The sequence below is a fragment of the Larus michahellis genome, chromosome 4 (genome assembly GCF_964199755.1).
Source record: "Larus michahellis chromosome 4, bLarMic1.1, whole genome shotgun sequence".
Taxonomy (NCBI): Eukaryota; Metazoa; Chordata; class Aves; order Charadriiformes; family Laridae; genus Larus; species Larus michahellis.
The window spans coordinates 34,407,866-34,424,341 of record NC_133899.1 but is presented as its reverse complement, the minus strand read 5'-3'; the positions used below and the strand labels follow the sequence as shown (position 1 = coordinate 34,424,341).

At 40.8% G+C, this 16,476-nt stretch overlaps 1 protein-coding gene across 7 annotated transcripts in view; it reads right to left on the bottom strand.

The window, feature by feature from the left end:
- CDC42BPB (CDC42 binding protein kinase beta) overlaps window positions 1-16,476 on the bottom strand; it is a 98,241-nt gene that overhangs the window by 80,404 nt on the left and 1,361 nt on the right. The gene's annotated exons all lie outside the window — the stretch shown is intronic.

Genomic DNA, 16,476 nt, shown 5'->3' with positions numbered 1-16,476 from the left:
TTTAGAGCACAACTAAAGAGCTTTAACATCACACGTATATGCAAAGCATACGGAACAAGAATCTAAAAACAGAATGCCATGCCTTTTCCTAGAGACATTTCCAAGTCTCCAAGCATTATAAATTCATCTTTCTCTAGTACAGTCAGGGTGGAATTCTTCCTTCTTCTCTTTTCCTCATTCTGCATTTTTGTCACCCTTTCTTATCCAACTTTTTGCTAATTTATGTACAGTACACTGAATTAGCTCTTTCCCCTTATCTCGATATTTTGTGTATCAAAGAACACACTTTTGCTTAGTATTTTTAGCCCACCTTTTCCTAACATCTTTGCCATGATGTCTTTCAGAAATTCTTAAATCCAGTTTCTGGATCATGATTTTAGACAACTCTCAACAGACTGCCAGCCCGCATGACACACTGTTTAATGGACACGCTTCTAGGCACTCCCAGACCTCTTGTAGGCTCCAGGAAGCTTATCCATCACAACCATCACAAACCAGAACATACCGCCCGTTACTACACACCCCGGCATGATCAGCAGCAGCCCAAGCTCCCTGGGTTCTAGCTTCTCCATCTTTCTTGCATATGCTTAAAGCCACCAGGAAACAAAAATCTGTTCATTGTCCTTAGCTGATATCAAAATTACCACCATTAAAATATGAAAAGTACTTCAGTCATTACACTCCCAGTTGTAAATACCATGTGTCACACCTTCACATCTTGCTCCTCAGCTTTTCAAGGCAGGCATATCAAGCGAGGATCATCCCAACAAGCTTTTATATCAGATGCAGTATCTGATAGAACATTGTCCTTTTAAGCTTATCGTTTTAAACACAACTTTTCAGTTTTGTACACTCCTCTTTACTTGAATTTAAGACTAAGATTATTCACATTGTTTAATAAGATGTACATCCATAATCCTTTTGCTGCAAGATTTATTTCCACGCATTTAAGTAAAGAATTCCTTTTCCTTAGTCATTTACAAACCATCTAAGACAGGTGTGTTGATTTGAAAACAGAAAATCAAGTACCAGAACATTCAGAACAAGCTTGTAGTATGCTGGCAATCTCAAATCTTCATCTATACCTCAGGCTCCATTCTGTTGGCTTCCAACCTTTTCCTTTACTCATACTTGGAAATAACAACCAAACGTTTGCATCCTCCAGTGCAACACCAGGGTGAGCACCTGCATGCCAGTACAGATGCAGCTGGAAAAACCTACCAGCACAAGTATGCTTTTAAAACTTCAATTTACAGAGTAGGAACCAAGGAAGATGCATTAACTTCCTTCCAGAAATCTTCTGACACAGTACGCGGCATCTGAGGAGACCACAAGCAGAAGGTGAGACCACAGGCAGAAGAACAAGAAATTTATGCCAATCTTCAAAATACTTTAAGCTGTTGCAACATAACTGCAAACTACTATAGATGCTGAAGTCAACTATTTACAGAGAAAAGTTGCCTTTCTACTTTCTTATATGTCATTTCAGTGATAGCCCATTCCTTTCTCCTCTTTTTCCACAAAGAATTTAGTATTTTCTTTTACTAATTTATCTCCAGTGTCATCTAAGTAAACCTTGGCTACTTTGCCCATTCAGTGATTGGTTCAGCTCTTAAGTAATATTTTCCGCTTGCATTGACTCACTTTAAAAAAAACATTTAGTCCTAAACCACAATCTTGTAAGGACTGTCAAGCTTTTCATCCTCAATACTATAGTTCAGATGTGCTAGTTTCACTTCTGATGGTAGTATTGCGGAGCTGAGGCTATGTAATCCTTTTGTTCTATAAACTTCCTTGGAATTTTCTAATGCAAAGAAGTCTGGAAGAGATGTAGTCTTCTCTTTACCTTTTAATCTCCAAAAACTCTCAATATTTATGCCACTTAAATCTTCTTTTTTTTTAACCTACATGAAAAAGGTGCTCAGGATTGCTTGTTTAGTAACACATTGTTCTAGCTTTGAGTTGCCACCGTGAATCCAGCAAGGACATGAGTTTTTTAATCTCTTAGTATTTTCATGGCCTTTAAAGTAACATGCAACCTTCGATCAATACAAGGTGCATTGAACCAGTTGAATATTGGTTCAATACAAGTCCATGGCAATGGTCTCTAAGACAGAGATACCATGCAGCATTGAGGGAAACGAAGAATGTGGTTATAAAGCTTGCATTTTTGTTGTTCAAATCTTCTGTAAAGGAGTTCAGTCATTTTTCTGAGAACCATCCTAATGCTTCTACCCTAGCAGCCACACAATTCTACTTTTATCATTATTTCTTGAAGCTTAACTCATTTCCTGTATAATTTGAATTTTAAAACCAAGTTCATAGCAACATCATTTTAAAAAAATCTAGGTCCATGAAATCTTTAAAAAGAAATATCAGGCACGGCTATGTGTTGAACTATTCCACTGTATTATTTGCATGAGCAGCAAGTGACACTGTCACAATTTCTATTATGGTGCTCAGACTGTACCAGAAGTTACTCTTACACAGGAACAAAAATGTGCCTAATTTTTTTTAAGAAATTTTACAATACCTGAGTAGTTTGCAGTTGCTGGCAAAAGTTCAGCCCTGACTGTCTGTTTAGCTGTATTTTAAAGGAAGGAAAAGAGCCAGGAGCATTTACAATTGTATTGCATGAAATAAAAATTTAAGAAGTTTGCCTTTTCTGAAGAACCACTCTATAAGAAATGCATTGTCAGAGAACTAAAAAGTCAATTTGGAGTCTCATCTTTCCTACGTGAACATATTTTAACACATTAAAACCCCCAAAAGTCTAGTAAGAATCTTTCAGTTATCACATATGAAAGTTTTTTCTTCAAGTGTCATCAGTTCCATCTCTCTCCTTCAAAATCTTATTTAACAGACATTTTAGTACGTAAGCTCAACTTAAGGTTTTCCTTAAGGTAAAGGCTACCTGGTACTTACAGAAGCAATAAAGATGCCTGGCCTGATCACTGTTTGTTGTAGTGTGTTGATCAATATTTAGGACTTTAAGTGATGCTTTTCCCAGTCCTTTCTAATTCACGTACCTGCTTATTTTTTATTACAATGCTGCAAATTTTAATTCAAATACTATGACTTCTCAACAATCTATTTCTGGACAAGTGTTAAAAGATTACAAGTAGACAGTGTTGATTTCCTCTTCCATGAATTGTTATGCACAGCTAAATTTACTTCCTTGCCAATTTTTTTTTTCAGTTTTTTTTTTTAAAATACAGAAGTGATAACTAACAGCCTCTACCTAAGCCCCTCAGAAAACGTAGAGGACAGGTTCTTTAAGTGTTATATGGGACATGATGGGGGGAGGGAGAGATGAGGGCAAGGAGATTGAAGTAAGAAGTAGGTCTTGCCCATGCTTCTCTCTTGCGGAAAGATAATCCATTATCTTCCACCAGCTGTCACCCATTTCAGAGCTCCCCATAGAGCTCTGAAGGTAAATTACTGGAGCACATTTTCCAGTAAAGTCTCTGTATTCTACTTATTCTGTAGCTATCAAGCATATACTTGAAGTAAGAGCTATTATTACCAATGCGCACAATGACATATCACAGCCACCGACACAAAAGATCATTGCAGCAATGCGTGCACAAGTGTGCACTGCTGCTTTAAAGACATCACTACAAAATGCCTTCTCTAAATACAAAAAGGAAATAAGAAGTAAAAAGTCTGAACGATGAAACAACAGAGGAAACTAAGGACATGGGAGGAGGGAGATGATGTTTCTCAGTAGTTCTGGGCAGCAAGACTCAGTCCAAAAAAGAAGCTATTGCCATTACTTCACTATCTGTTTTTTCCCCCCCAAGGGATCTACACAGTGTGCAGGAACCTCCCAAGAGGGAAGCAATACACTGAAACTAGAACACAGGGTGAACAACTTCCATACATCACTCACAAACAAAGCTGAGGGCTCACAACCACAGCAACTGAAACAACCAAAAAACACTTTGTTCAAAGTTTATTCTGAAAAATTATCACACATTATAAATTGCTCACATACCGTCCTTGTCCCTGAAGGGCAATGGACCACTGCATTATATGGTACTGGCAATGAGTGCCTTCATGACATAGCTATCAGTATATATTCTCTGAGAAGGACATCTACCAGACTTCCAGGCATTTAGGAATCATGAGAATTCTGAAAGAAATTTTATTATTTTCCCAGGAGTTTGCTGGAAGCAACACACTCAATACCACAGATACAAACGCGTTGTATGGAAAGTCAAGTGTCACTAAGGATACCCTATTAAAAATTACAACACATCACTAAAAGGAATCAGTTCTCGGGTTTTGTCCCATCTGTACATTGTTATCCTCATCATTGATAGCACTTCCCATGCTATTTTCCATATATCAATATGATTTTGAAACACTGAATTTGTTGTGTGTTTTGGTTTGCTAAGTGCATTATCATCAAGGAAGAATACCAACACTAAAAACCATGTTGCAAGTCCAACTTCATGTAAGTCATACAAGCTCTTATTCTACAGATGAAACCAAAAACCAGACAGTATCTCCCATTAGGTCTTTACAACTATGAGGAACATTTGTTTCATGCTGTTGTTAGCAACTGCTTAGTCAGACTTCTTATATTGTCAGATATAAGGATATTAGGAATCCTACTAGATAGAGATCCCTTTGTGAGGTGAGAACATATCTAGGAGAACAGCTAAACCTGTATTTTTCGTAAGGGATGATTCAGGCTCGCAGTCATGCAGGGATTGCAGGCTCTTCTGACAGCTCCGTGGAACTAAAACTTTAAAATACTTCAACTACTATCAAGACTAACAACTAGACATAAGGAAATCACGCTTGGGAAAAAGCACTAGACATAAAACATAGGTTCAAAGTTCTTGAAACCTGTTCAGGCATTTCTCTTCCAGGAACAAGGAAACTGGTGCTTTTATTAAATACATGGTAGAAGAACATGAACAACATTTATTTTCCCATCACTTGCAAGCCTAAAATTTAGTTAAAAGCTTGTCAATACTTATGTTCAGACTAGGTGGTAAAATGTCAACCAATCAGGGTAAACACCTGAGATGATGAAACCATGAATAGTAAATTTACACAAGTTGTGTCAACTACTTTATCTACAACAATGAGATTCTATTTCACATATTTGTTTTTACTCTGAGAAGTATGAAGAACAACTGTTTTCCATTAAAGCATCTGTGATGTTAAATAAGTTTGCTAACACAGAAAAAAAAAAAGAGATGATACTCAAATATAGAATAATTTTAGACTAGGAGGGACCTCTGCAGCGCAGAATCTGACCTCCTACTCAAAGCTGAGATAACGTCAAAGTTCTATCAGGTCGCTCAAGGCCTTGTCCAGCTGAGGTTTATCTCGTAGGATGGAGAGACTATCACCTCTCTGGGTACCTCTTTCTGTGCCTGACCACACTAAGTAGGAATATTTTTTTTCTCCTTACACATAGTCCAAATCCTCCTTGCCTGTGTCCATTGCCTTTCCTTCTCGGCAGTGCACCTGAGGAGAGTCTGCCTCTGGGTGCTCCCTAACCAAACATCTGGCAGTTGAGGATCATGATCAGAGTCTCCTTCTCCAGGCCCACCAAACCCAGGTACCTCAGGCTTTTCTTGCACATTGTGTGCTTCAAGCCCCTAACCACACCAGTCGTTCTCTGCTGGACTCACTTCAGCTTCCCACTGTTTTTTCCTGTACTGGGAAGCCCAAAACTGGACACAGTACTCCAGAAATGGCCTCACAAGTGCTGTAAAGAGCAGAATAACCACTGCTCTCAACCTGCTGACTGCACTTGCTGACTCAGTCCAGTAAACAGGCAGCCTCCATTTCTCCAATGATGCACTATTGACTTTTTCAACAAATTGTTTATCAGGATCCCCATATCTTTTTCTGCAAGGCTGCTCTCTAGCTGCTCACTCCCCAATGTAAAGAGCTCCACAGTGCAAAACTTCACACTTGTCGTGCTGAACTTTGTCAGGTTTTTACAGCGTGAAGAAAAAATAATGCTGGTACGTAAAAAGTAAATTATAGATTGTAATCTCTGCTATCCCTGCCCTCACAAAGTGCCTGAAACGTTAAACAAAACTTTTACAATGTTTAATACTACCTGCAAGAGCAGGAAGTTTGTAACTAAAATACCTGTGACTCTTGATTATCATAGAATGGTTTGGATTGGAAGGGACCTTAAAGATCATCTACTTCCAACCCCCTGCCCTGGGCAGGGACACCTCCCACTAGACCAGGCTGCTCAAAGCCCCATCCAGCCTGGCCTTGAACACTTCCAGGGATGGGGCATCCACAACTTCCCTGAGGAACCTGTTCCAGTGACTCACCACCCTCACAGTAAAGAATTTCTGTCTAATGTCTAATCGAAATTTCCCCTCTTTCAGTTTAAAACCATTACCCTTCGTCCTATCTGCTCCTGGCTTGAGTGACTCAAATGCATGCACACCTTTAATGTTGAGGATAATTACTGCAAAGCCCTTTCCTAAGAGCAGTAAAAGCTTCTCCACCGCTGAAATTTTTTAAAATGAAAAATCCCCCCTCTCTTTCCCTCTTTCTCAAAGTGTCAGGTCTTGTGCCTTTACAGTTCACATCAGATACAGTCAACTTCAGGATGCACAAGCACTGATTATTTCTAGCTGTGGACGTAGACCTGCACGGGTCTTGCCTGCCTGGGTCAAGCCTGACCAGTAGAGTAGAGCGCTGCTGGTACAGCACTACAGCCAACCCAGTAAATCCTGCTGGCCCACAACAACATACACAGAGCAATAACCACAGTTCAGTTGCCTTAATGACCGGTAAATACTTCTAAGGGTAAGATAAAGACAGTCTGTGGGTCTCACCCAGCCTCCAGTTAGGTATCCCTGCTGTGTCTTGTCCTGTATTATTTTATCTGGAGTACCAGGCCGCAGTTTAAAAACAGCTGTTTGATATTGTCACTATTCCCAACTTGAATATTAACTGTCCAGGAAACCAAAGGCTAAACTTACTAGTAATGGAAATCCTTAAGAGAGTAAGTTAAAACAGTCAAATTAATTCCTCCGTGCAGTGATACCGTGCCACATGATTACGGCGTTTTGCTACAAGTAGTTAAAGCTGGTCTGGAAGAAAAATGTTTGTGCTTCTTCCCTGTGACACAACATGCTAACTCATCTGCAACTTCTCAGAAAGTCTGCTCTGAAAGATGAAGTGGTTTGAGTTTAGGAAAAATACCATATTACCCATAAAAGGCAGAAAGATTAAATACCACAGACTCCAGCCCCCGCTCTGCATTTATAACTCAACATCTAGCAGTTACTAGTTACCAGTTATTCCATTAGGACTTCAGATCACTTTTAGCTATTTGTAAAAATTTTCTTATCCCAGCCTCCTCTAATAAGTCATATAGGGTGAGGTTCTGAGTCACAAAATACGTAGTTTCCTTTTCTTTGGGCAAGTAACTTGAGAGGGTTGCGGGGCAACAAAGCCATCCTAAAAGGAAACACCGATAGCAAGTGTGCAGGGAGATTCCATTCTTGCCTTAAAGAACATACAAACGAAAAGAAAATGTGGACAGATATTACACTCCCATTTCGCTCAGATGCAGGGCAAATGATCAGAGACTAGATAATGAAAGCCTAATTCCTTAACTTAAAATTTTCAGTACGAACTTCTTACTTAAGTATACCTAGCCCTAGAAAAAATACGCTAGCCAGAGGGGCTGCAGAACAAAGCCCGCAGGGCTCGCACCCTGGGTGTCCATCTCAGCACTACTAAGAGACAAGGAGACCGCAGCCACATCACCATCATACACAGAAATAGGGCAGCACGGAATGACGACACATGACGACCTAACTAATCTTATCAGAAAAAAGAGCTAAATTTAAAGACTAAACATGCATCTTGAAAAGCAAACCTTTGGGAACACATCTCAAAATGATAATAGGATCTTCATGCCTAAAGTCACCCTCCTGCCGTTTCTACTCTGCCTTAATTACAGTAAAATAAGTGACAGAACACTCTGGCTTTCGGTATTGATAATCCAAGTCACACAGGTAGCAATAAAGCCAGCAGCATACAGCAAAACTCCATGAAGAAGACAACTTTTGAGGAAGGATGTGCAAAATTAAGACTGTAGAAGTCACACTGTAACAGCAGCAGAAATTCAAAGGCATACAGGCAATGGAGACGACCATCACCCACCCCCAAGGTACACATGGATCTCTGGAAAACGGGGGGAAATTGGAGACAGAGGAATTCCTCAAGAGTGGGAAAAAGGTTTCAGATGTCCCAGAAGTATTACCATGCAATTACTAGAAACCTCATCCTTCCTCAGCTGAGGACAGAGATTTCCCCCTCCAATACCCCACTTTGCACAATTCTAAAAGGGATTCAAGTTTTTAATGCCTTAAATTAAAAAAATTGGTTCTTTGCTAGGAGAGGGTGTTTATTGTCTTTTTTCCCCGTATTACAGGGTTTAAACAAATTTAGGGCATGATCTATTTTTATGTACCTTTGTAGACTTTTTAGTGACCTGAAGCTTTTCCTTAAGTCTCATCTATCTAGGGAAGGCATACAGTTTAGTTCTTTGGCTAAGGGACGATTACTAGCAGGGAAATCATAATATACTAAACCCCCCCCCCCCCCTACTTCTGTAGTGGCTTCTATATTTTGGGTAAAGTTACACCATCTACAAAAAGAGTGAACCCACATCCCATGAATTACACAGTCCCAAATAAAAGTACAATATTGCCAGAATAGCTGCAACACTCCTTTAAAACAGACTTCCACGTATCTACTGAAGAGAGTTTAAAACTGGTTTCATCTTACTTACCACTTCATCTTTCATTTTTTATGATGAAAATTAGGACAATATAACCCAGGTTGAAGTTGAAATAAAAGTCCAGACAGAATTTTGAGGACTTTCCTAAAATCCTCAACACGCACATCTTGCTAAACTGGCATAAACACATTTCAAGTAGGACTTCACAAAGCAATTACCCATGTTTATTTTTATGCTGGAGAACAATTATAAATGGTGAAAAGAATCTGGGATATATCTGGAATTGATGCTGCTTCTGACATTTTCTCAGCCTTTTTGGGAAAAGCAGCTATACATATTCAGTCCTCAATGGCACTGCACTTAAGCAAATTAAGAACTATAACTTAGCCTTCATTAAAGCACGCCTGATTAATAAACTCCATACATTTTCAATTATTCAATACTTGGTGAAGACATCTCCACCATTTTCCAAAGCTCAGACTCCTTTATAGAGGTCCCAGGTTGGGCACCCAGAGGTACTAGTGACATTTGAAGCTTTAGGCCATGGTTAAGTAATAACAGGTTTCGGTGTTAAGACCCTGATGACATAAATGACAGAAATTAAGATCTCAGGCACTTCAGGATGCCTAAGGCCTCAGCTGGCAATGATGGATGCACACAGTTAATCTGAATGCACTCTAAGTATATCTACAGACGTGATTACTGAGATCTATGCAAAATCAGGGCTTAAGAAAACAGTGTGTAGTTCCCTATTGAAGAAAGCTACATTCATTATAGTGAACAAAGATCTTTATAAATGAAGGCTTGCATTCTGGCAATCTGCATACGCTGATGAGAAAAATAGAGCGGAATATTTTAGTATCAGGAGACAGCTAAAATTAACAGATCACATTGAACCACAGAACAAACGTACTTAGAAATTCTTAGACATGGAAGAGCTTATTAAAATTAAATCCCTTTTCTTAAAAAAAAACAAACAAAAAACCCCACCAACCAACCAAAAAAACCCCACAACAACAGAACTAGACCTTCAGTGGGATATATTAGTGAGCAAGGTACAAGCTCTTTGGTAACTACATCAAGAACATATAGGAATTCTCAAGTGTACCTTATGAAAGACTTAGAAAATTAATCTGAACTCTGTTTAAAGCATTATCAAGGGCAAAAATACAGTAAAAAACTTTAACAAGTCCCTTCTATTGCTCTAAACAGATTTACTCGCGGTCCGTCATCCTATTCATCTTTTCAGACATGGGTAATGAAAAAGATGAACCCATAAAATTTTTCCTAATCCTAGGCACTATCTTCTGTTAATGGCTCAGATAAATTTGTGACTGTTTAGGTAAGTATTATAATTCTTTCTTTTTTGTAATACCCATCTAAAACCAGCTTGCATGACTTGCCTCAAGTTACAAGCAAGGGATAAAATGTAAGTTTCATAAATTTGAAGAATCTGTAGTTTAACATTCCCAACGAATTTCAGCTACAGATCAACATTTCTAAAACCCAAAACATTAATATATAAGTAAACGCAACTTGCTAAAAAAAGCTGCTGAAACAAGTCTCTTCAGTTCTGACTCACACAGTTAAAATCATTTGTTTCTAGTAGGTGTAGAAGAAACTGACTCAATCCCACATGTGAATTATTTGCCAAAAAAAAAAAAGGTTAGTCCAAAGTCATTTGATAAAAAAAGTTCATTGCACTGAATCTGCTGACTGAACCAACATCCAAGCCATTTCCACTGATAATGCCAACCACTGAAGCTTTAAGGACATAAATTAAGTATTTTTTTTCCAAAGTATTATATCTTAATATTACCTATGAAGAAGCAATATGAAAACATTTTAGATTTAAGTGAAACAGGTCAGAAAAAAATGTTAGATTTATGGATGCTTATGAAACCTGACTTCTTCATTCTATACCTTATCATGTACCATGAGTGAGAAACTACTAGCTGCACGCATTCTTTCTACATGAAGACAAATTTATCGATGACTTATTTACCCCTATCCGAGTTTTCACATGCAAACAGAATTAAAATACAAAATATAGGTCGCGGCCTTTAACATACCACATAATTCCTCAAGCCCTCAGTAAAGAGTGTTTAGTAGCAACTTTATCCACAGGAGAAAAATGATACCGTCTTCCTTTGATGGGACAGAAGACAAGCTTCACCCAGGAGGGCTGTCATTTTAACACCACATGCCAACGCATCTCTCATCCTCCAGACCACATTACTTTCCCCCTGTCAAAACATGACTGTGGCACTCAGTGCCAACATTTCACAGCATAAAGTTTTACAGAAAAAGTCATTAAAAGATATTGCCTCATTCTAAAAGCACCAGATTAGAACAGATGTACCATAAAGGGTCCATCATACATGGAGCACCAAGCTTTGAACTGCGTGCCTTCAGACCACTAGCCGTGAGCACAATGCTATCACAGCCAACACGGCAATTCGGGACACTCCAACATTAGTTAACCCTAACATATTTTTCAAATTAACAAAACCAGTTTATGCGACAGCAGAGAATGCTGGAAACCGGGATTCGACAGCCATGCTCGCGCTATTCTGCCAGATGACCAAAGACTTCATTAGCAAAGGTGATCCAAGCTAGAGTGCCCCATCCCCAAGCACAGGAAAGCCTTCAAGGAGCAGGTCTCCATCTGCATCCACACCACACTGTGCACAAAGAAACCATGGCCACCATCACCACCACCGGCATTACCAGAACCTCTGCAAGGCACCTGCAGGTTCACCTTGCCCCAGTGGGCCCTCATCCACACCCTCCTGCTGCTAGCTCTACTACAAGGGATCCTAACAGGCTTTGGTAGATAGGGGATGGAAGTAGAGGAACTTAGGCCAGAATCTGAAGTTTTCTTGTTCATCAGCTGTCTCCATTACCCAACCACACTCACTTCGCACATGTGCCCAAAAGGCTTATCGCTCCCTGCACAGCTTCTGCCTCCACAGAGAAGGACATTATACAAGCTAACAGAGCCTGAGGCCCCTCTCTGACTTTCTATGGGTATTTCTGCAAGCCGGGGAGGGGGAAGGAATGTCAAAGGAAAAGAGAGTAATTTAAGCCCTCAAGTCAAGTCATATGACAAGTTATCAAGTGACAGTTTTTCCTGGTGTAACCCAAAAAGGACAAAAGATCATCATAAGTAACCCTTAAAGTCGGACAACTTTAAGGACACCTGAAAAATACTTAAGGATAGTTTCTGCCTCCTATACTAGCAGCACTCTCAGCCACATGTTGTGCCCCCATCCTTACTTAGCACTTATTCAAGTATATCAGTGCCCATGGCAGCCAGAGGACCAGGTTTACCCTGCAGCTAGCTTCAAAGATGCTCTAATGCAGACTGGGAAGACCTTTTCTCAGGTCCACATCCACTTCTGAATACAGCTGCTTTCAGGCTGGGAGAACAGGCTCTACACTCTTCTGACAGAAAGGCCACCCTGCAAGGTTCTCACTTCCCTCATTAGATATTTTTATTTGAAAGGTTAAAGTGCCTCTTTAAGCAGAACTGGAAGGAGGAGAAAGTAGGTCTGGGAGTAGACTTGCAAAGTTCACAGAGCCCCCCCGCAACAGCAAGGTGAAAAACTTGAAGTACCAGTCCTTACAGCGACCCAATGCTGTGAATCACCGCACCAGCACAACAGCAACCTTTCTGGTGAACCTTCCGCACATATTTCCATCTATGGTCCAGCCTCAGGTGCAACAGATATACACCCAAAAGTGGCAGCTTGAGGCTAGAGAGGTTAGTTTGAGTGCTCTGCATGCACGTTTTCCCCTCCTCTAGCCCAGAGTGGGAATATATTTTTGGTACTAAACCAGCATCCAGTGCCTATTATGCCAGCCTGTCTTCAAGGGCTTGGCAGCAGGTGCCCAGACGGTTTATTTGTGCTAATCATCTGCAATCTTCTTTCTTCTCTCCACAGCTTCAGCCTCCCCTTAAAGTAAGTTCTTGTCAGAAAAAAAACACCACCACCCAAACCAACAAAGAAAACAACCAAAAAAACATCACCACTACCCAAAAGCAGAACACCAGTCTAGCTGGGTAGCAGACCTTGCACAGAGAATGCAGAAGATAAGCCAATATTCAAACAGACGGCTCACAACTCATCAGGAGGAACACTGCACCTGCTTCAAGGAAAAAAAAAAAACAAACCAACCAGGACATTTCAGATCACTCTAAACTACTCTGACATTGATTTTGAGGTGTTCCCACAGAGAGGACCAGCCAGTACATAGTCCAGGAGTGAGACAACACTGAACGAACTACGTGGGGACATGTGCCATCTTGCCCTCTGTAGCACGCCAGCAGTACAAAACAGGGTCAGAGGAAACAAAGGCTGAAGCAAGAGGAGTCTGCGCAGCACCAAGAGCATTTTGAATACAAATAAGGCCCATTCCTGTTAGACTCTTCTCTGAACATGCTTGCCTACCGGCTGCAAACTGTGCCAAGTAGCTGTTCAAAAATAGAGCAGGCGGCTGCGCCAGTCCCTGCTGACTGGAAGTAAGGGGCAGTAAGCTCCAGCCACAGCCAACTAAGATAACTCCTGAAAAACCAGGTGGTGTCAGATGAGCACGAATGTGGTGCCAGCCAGCAAGGTGCCCTGCAAGCAACCGTCCTAGCACAAGATTATGAAAGATTTGGATCCCTCAGTACGACAGAACGAAGGCCTCTGCTCCGTCAAGAGGAACACACTGTACCTGAAAGCCAAGGGACCAGTAATGCACAGGACATCTGAGCTGCAGCAATGCTGTTTCAGCACTCCTGTACTTCTCTCCTCATCACGTGAAACAAGGGACAGCACAAATTTTTTGCAGGAAGAGTCTCTTAGGAGGTCCCTCTGTAGCGCATGGACAATACCACTCCAAAACACCCAAGCACTGGTTTGCACCGTAATCCGTCAGAGAAGTCCAAAGTCCACACAGCCTCCTCTATGCATGCTGATAGCTTTAGGTGGTCTTCACTAGTGGCCTGGATCAGCTTTACCAAAGGGAGCACCTCCATAGACTTCCAGGGCCATGCAGACTGTTTTACAGGCTCTCTCAAGACTGTCCAGTTCCAACATCTCCCAGGATGTCAGCTAGGTCGCTCTCCTGACAACCCTAGTGTGCTGGAAGGACTAGCAGAGACGGTCAAGCAATTTGGCCTCAGAGGCACATGGGCTGTAGTACCCCAGTTTCACTGATGACTTTGAGAGAGGAATGAGCAAGTATGATTAGAATAAAAAGGACTCCTCACTGTGAGAATTCCTCACTATTTCGCACTCTAGGAGTAGCATATGTAGCAACAGTTTAAAAGACACTAAACACAGATTTGGGAAATTCTTTCTGAAGATGTAGATATGGGTCTGCTATGTAACAGACTTGGATTCAATTCCCACTAAGAATACTCAACATTATTTCAATATCTATTATATAAACAATACAGTGATAACCAACTGGGTGAGACCTCATTCAACAGGAATTATAAATACAAATTACTGGAAGAAAAGGACTTTGGAACTCTTCACTTGCAGCTCAGCTAGCTCTTCTCCAAAGATACTTGGCATAAATATATGTGTATCACACTTCCATTATGGGGGGGGGTGGGAAATATAGTCTATCTGAAAGCTCCATTCACCATGGGAAAGCTACAACTGCCAAGGTTAAAATGGCAGATTCTTACAACGTTTCTAAAGTGATGGAAGCCACAATCCTCCTCAAGGCGAAGGGCCACACCCTACCCTCTTCTATGGTTCGCAAATAGGAAGATGATTTTGAAGAAATTAGCCTGTGGCAGGACTGCCAGGAAGCAGCGGTGGGATTCACAGGACAGAAGGAATGAGATCCACCATTTGAGGCTCACCAGCCCCTGCAGGTGAGGTGCGAGGCTTCTACAGATGTTGACTAGGGAGATGGTGGCATAAGTCTCATGGGATAAACATGGTACTTGATTTCCTGGACTCCCCGCTTCCCCTCTCCCACAATCACCAGCTCCAGAACACAGGTACCATCGTGCTGCTGTCAGACAGCAGGTATCTCCACGTTCAGTACCTCCACTGCACGATTCAGCATCTCCTCTGAACCCCACAGCCAAGAAAAAAAACTCTGCCTCAACTACCACGCCTGAACTCTATTTTCTCTTGGCAATTAAGAATGCAAGCAAGTCCATTAGCCACACTGAATCATTTAAAGGGAATTTTACATGTGTGATACCTCACACCCAGTTTTAAATCCAAAATAGTAAAGAAGTGCTTGTTATATAGCTCGCCTTAATTTAACCTTAGTACCTACGCAGCTTACTTCCATCATCAGTGTTAAGTCTCCATTTTGTCAAAAGGAAATTCCTTCTGTCTCCAATTGATAAAGAAACACTGATCTTCAAAGTATATCCCAAACATTTAACTACACTCTCATGCTGGTACAGACACATAACAGCACACGAAACTTGTGCACATCAATCTAGAATATCTTCTAACAGAGAATCAGGCTGTAATTAAGACTGCACATCATGACATGAGGAAGATTAGCGTGTTTGGTGTGATATTTTCCTCATTAGCTGGAGGCAGAAACAAGTTCCTTGTCAGTGGAAACATACTGTGAGGGCATTAGGACACAGATAAAAGGTGTCTCGTTGTTGGCATTTATTTGTTTTTAACAGCTTGAAGGAAAAGGAGGAACACACAGTATCAACAGTAATTGGTTTTAAGGGTATTCCTTGTTGATGGAACACAAATATACTGCACAGTCCAGATTTAGGCCCATCCCCTCACCATCAAGAGCCTGGATTATAAACTTTTATCCCTCCTCTGCAGCACCAGATGGTAGCTCACATACATTTCAATTATTTATTGAATAGGCACTTTGTTATACTAGGGTAATCCCACACTGCAGTAAGAACTACACACTGTTTTTATTGCAAGCTATACTTTTCATCAAGTCAGTAACCTTTTCACATTCAGTGAACATAATAAATAGAATTAAAGGAGGCGATTTTATAAACAATTGGATAATCGGCCTCTCCATCACACAGAAAATGACAACGCAGGGATCAATCAGTAAGACACAACCACCAGCAGTGCTATAGAAAAAGCATATCATTCTTTGGCCTGCCCCAAATCCTTTCCTCAACTTCAGCGCTCAAAGTACCACCGTAGTCCGATCTATCACATTTAACAGTTTGTAGGTGCTCACTCGTTCAAGCCATCAGCTTGAAAACAAGAGTATAAAACCAGATTGCACTTCGCAGAAGACATACAAAGCTCCCACCACAAAACAAATAATCAATGTTCCCCAGGCTGCAGCCTTGCGGGGCAGATGTGATAAAGTGGTTAATTATTCAGTTGGCAATCGCATTACTGACGTCAATAGAAGAGTCCAGGAAGTGAATCCTCTTAGTTTGTTAGTGTATGACAAAGAGTGGTGGTCCCCACAGAAATTAAGGAGAACCAGCTGTCCCTACATGTTAGTGCTCTGGTCTATAGTGCTAAAGAGACACATTTGCATTTACTGAAGTAAATCGGCCCCTCCCCCTCCCTTAGGAAATCCTTTGTTTTGGGTTTTTTTTTTTTAAGAGGGCTCTTTAAAAGCCTAATTAACTGTACATGCATGGAACAGCTGATAAACGGGACAATATACTCATGAGCAATGATGTCTCCTCCCTCCCCTCCAATTCTTATTCCATGGAGAAGTTAAGTCACCTTCATCATACATTATTATTCATAACT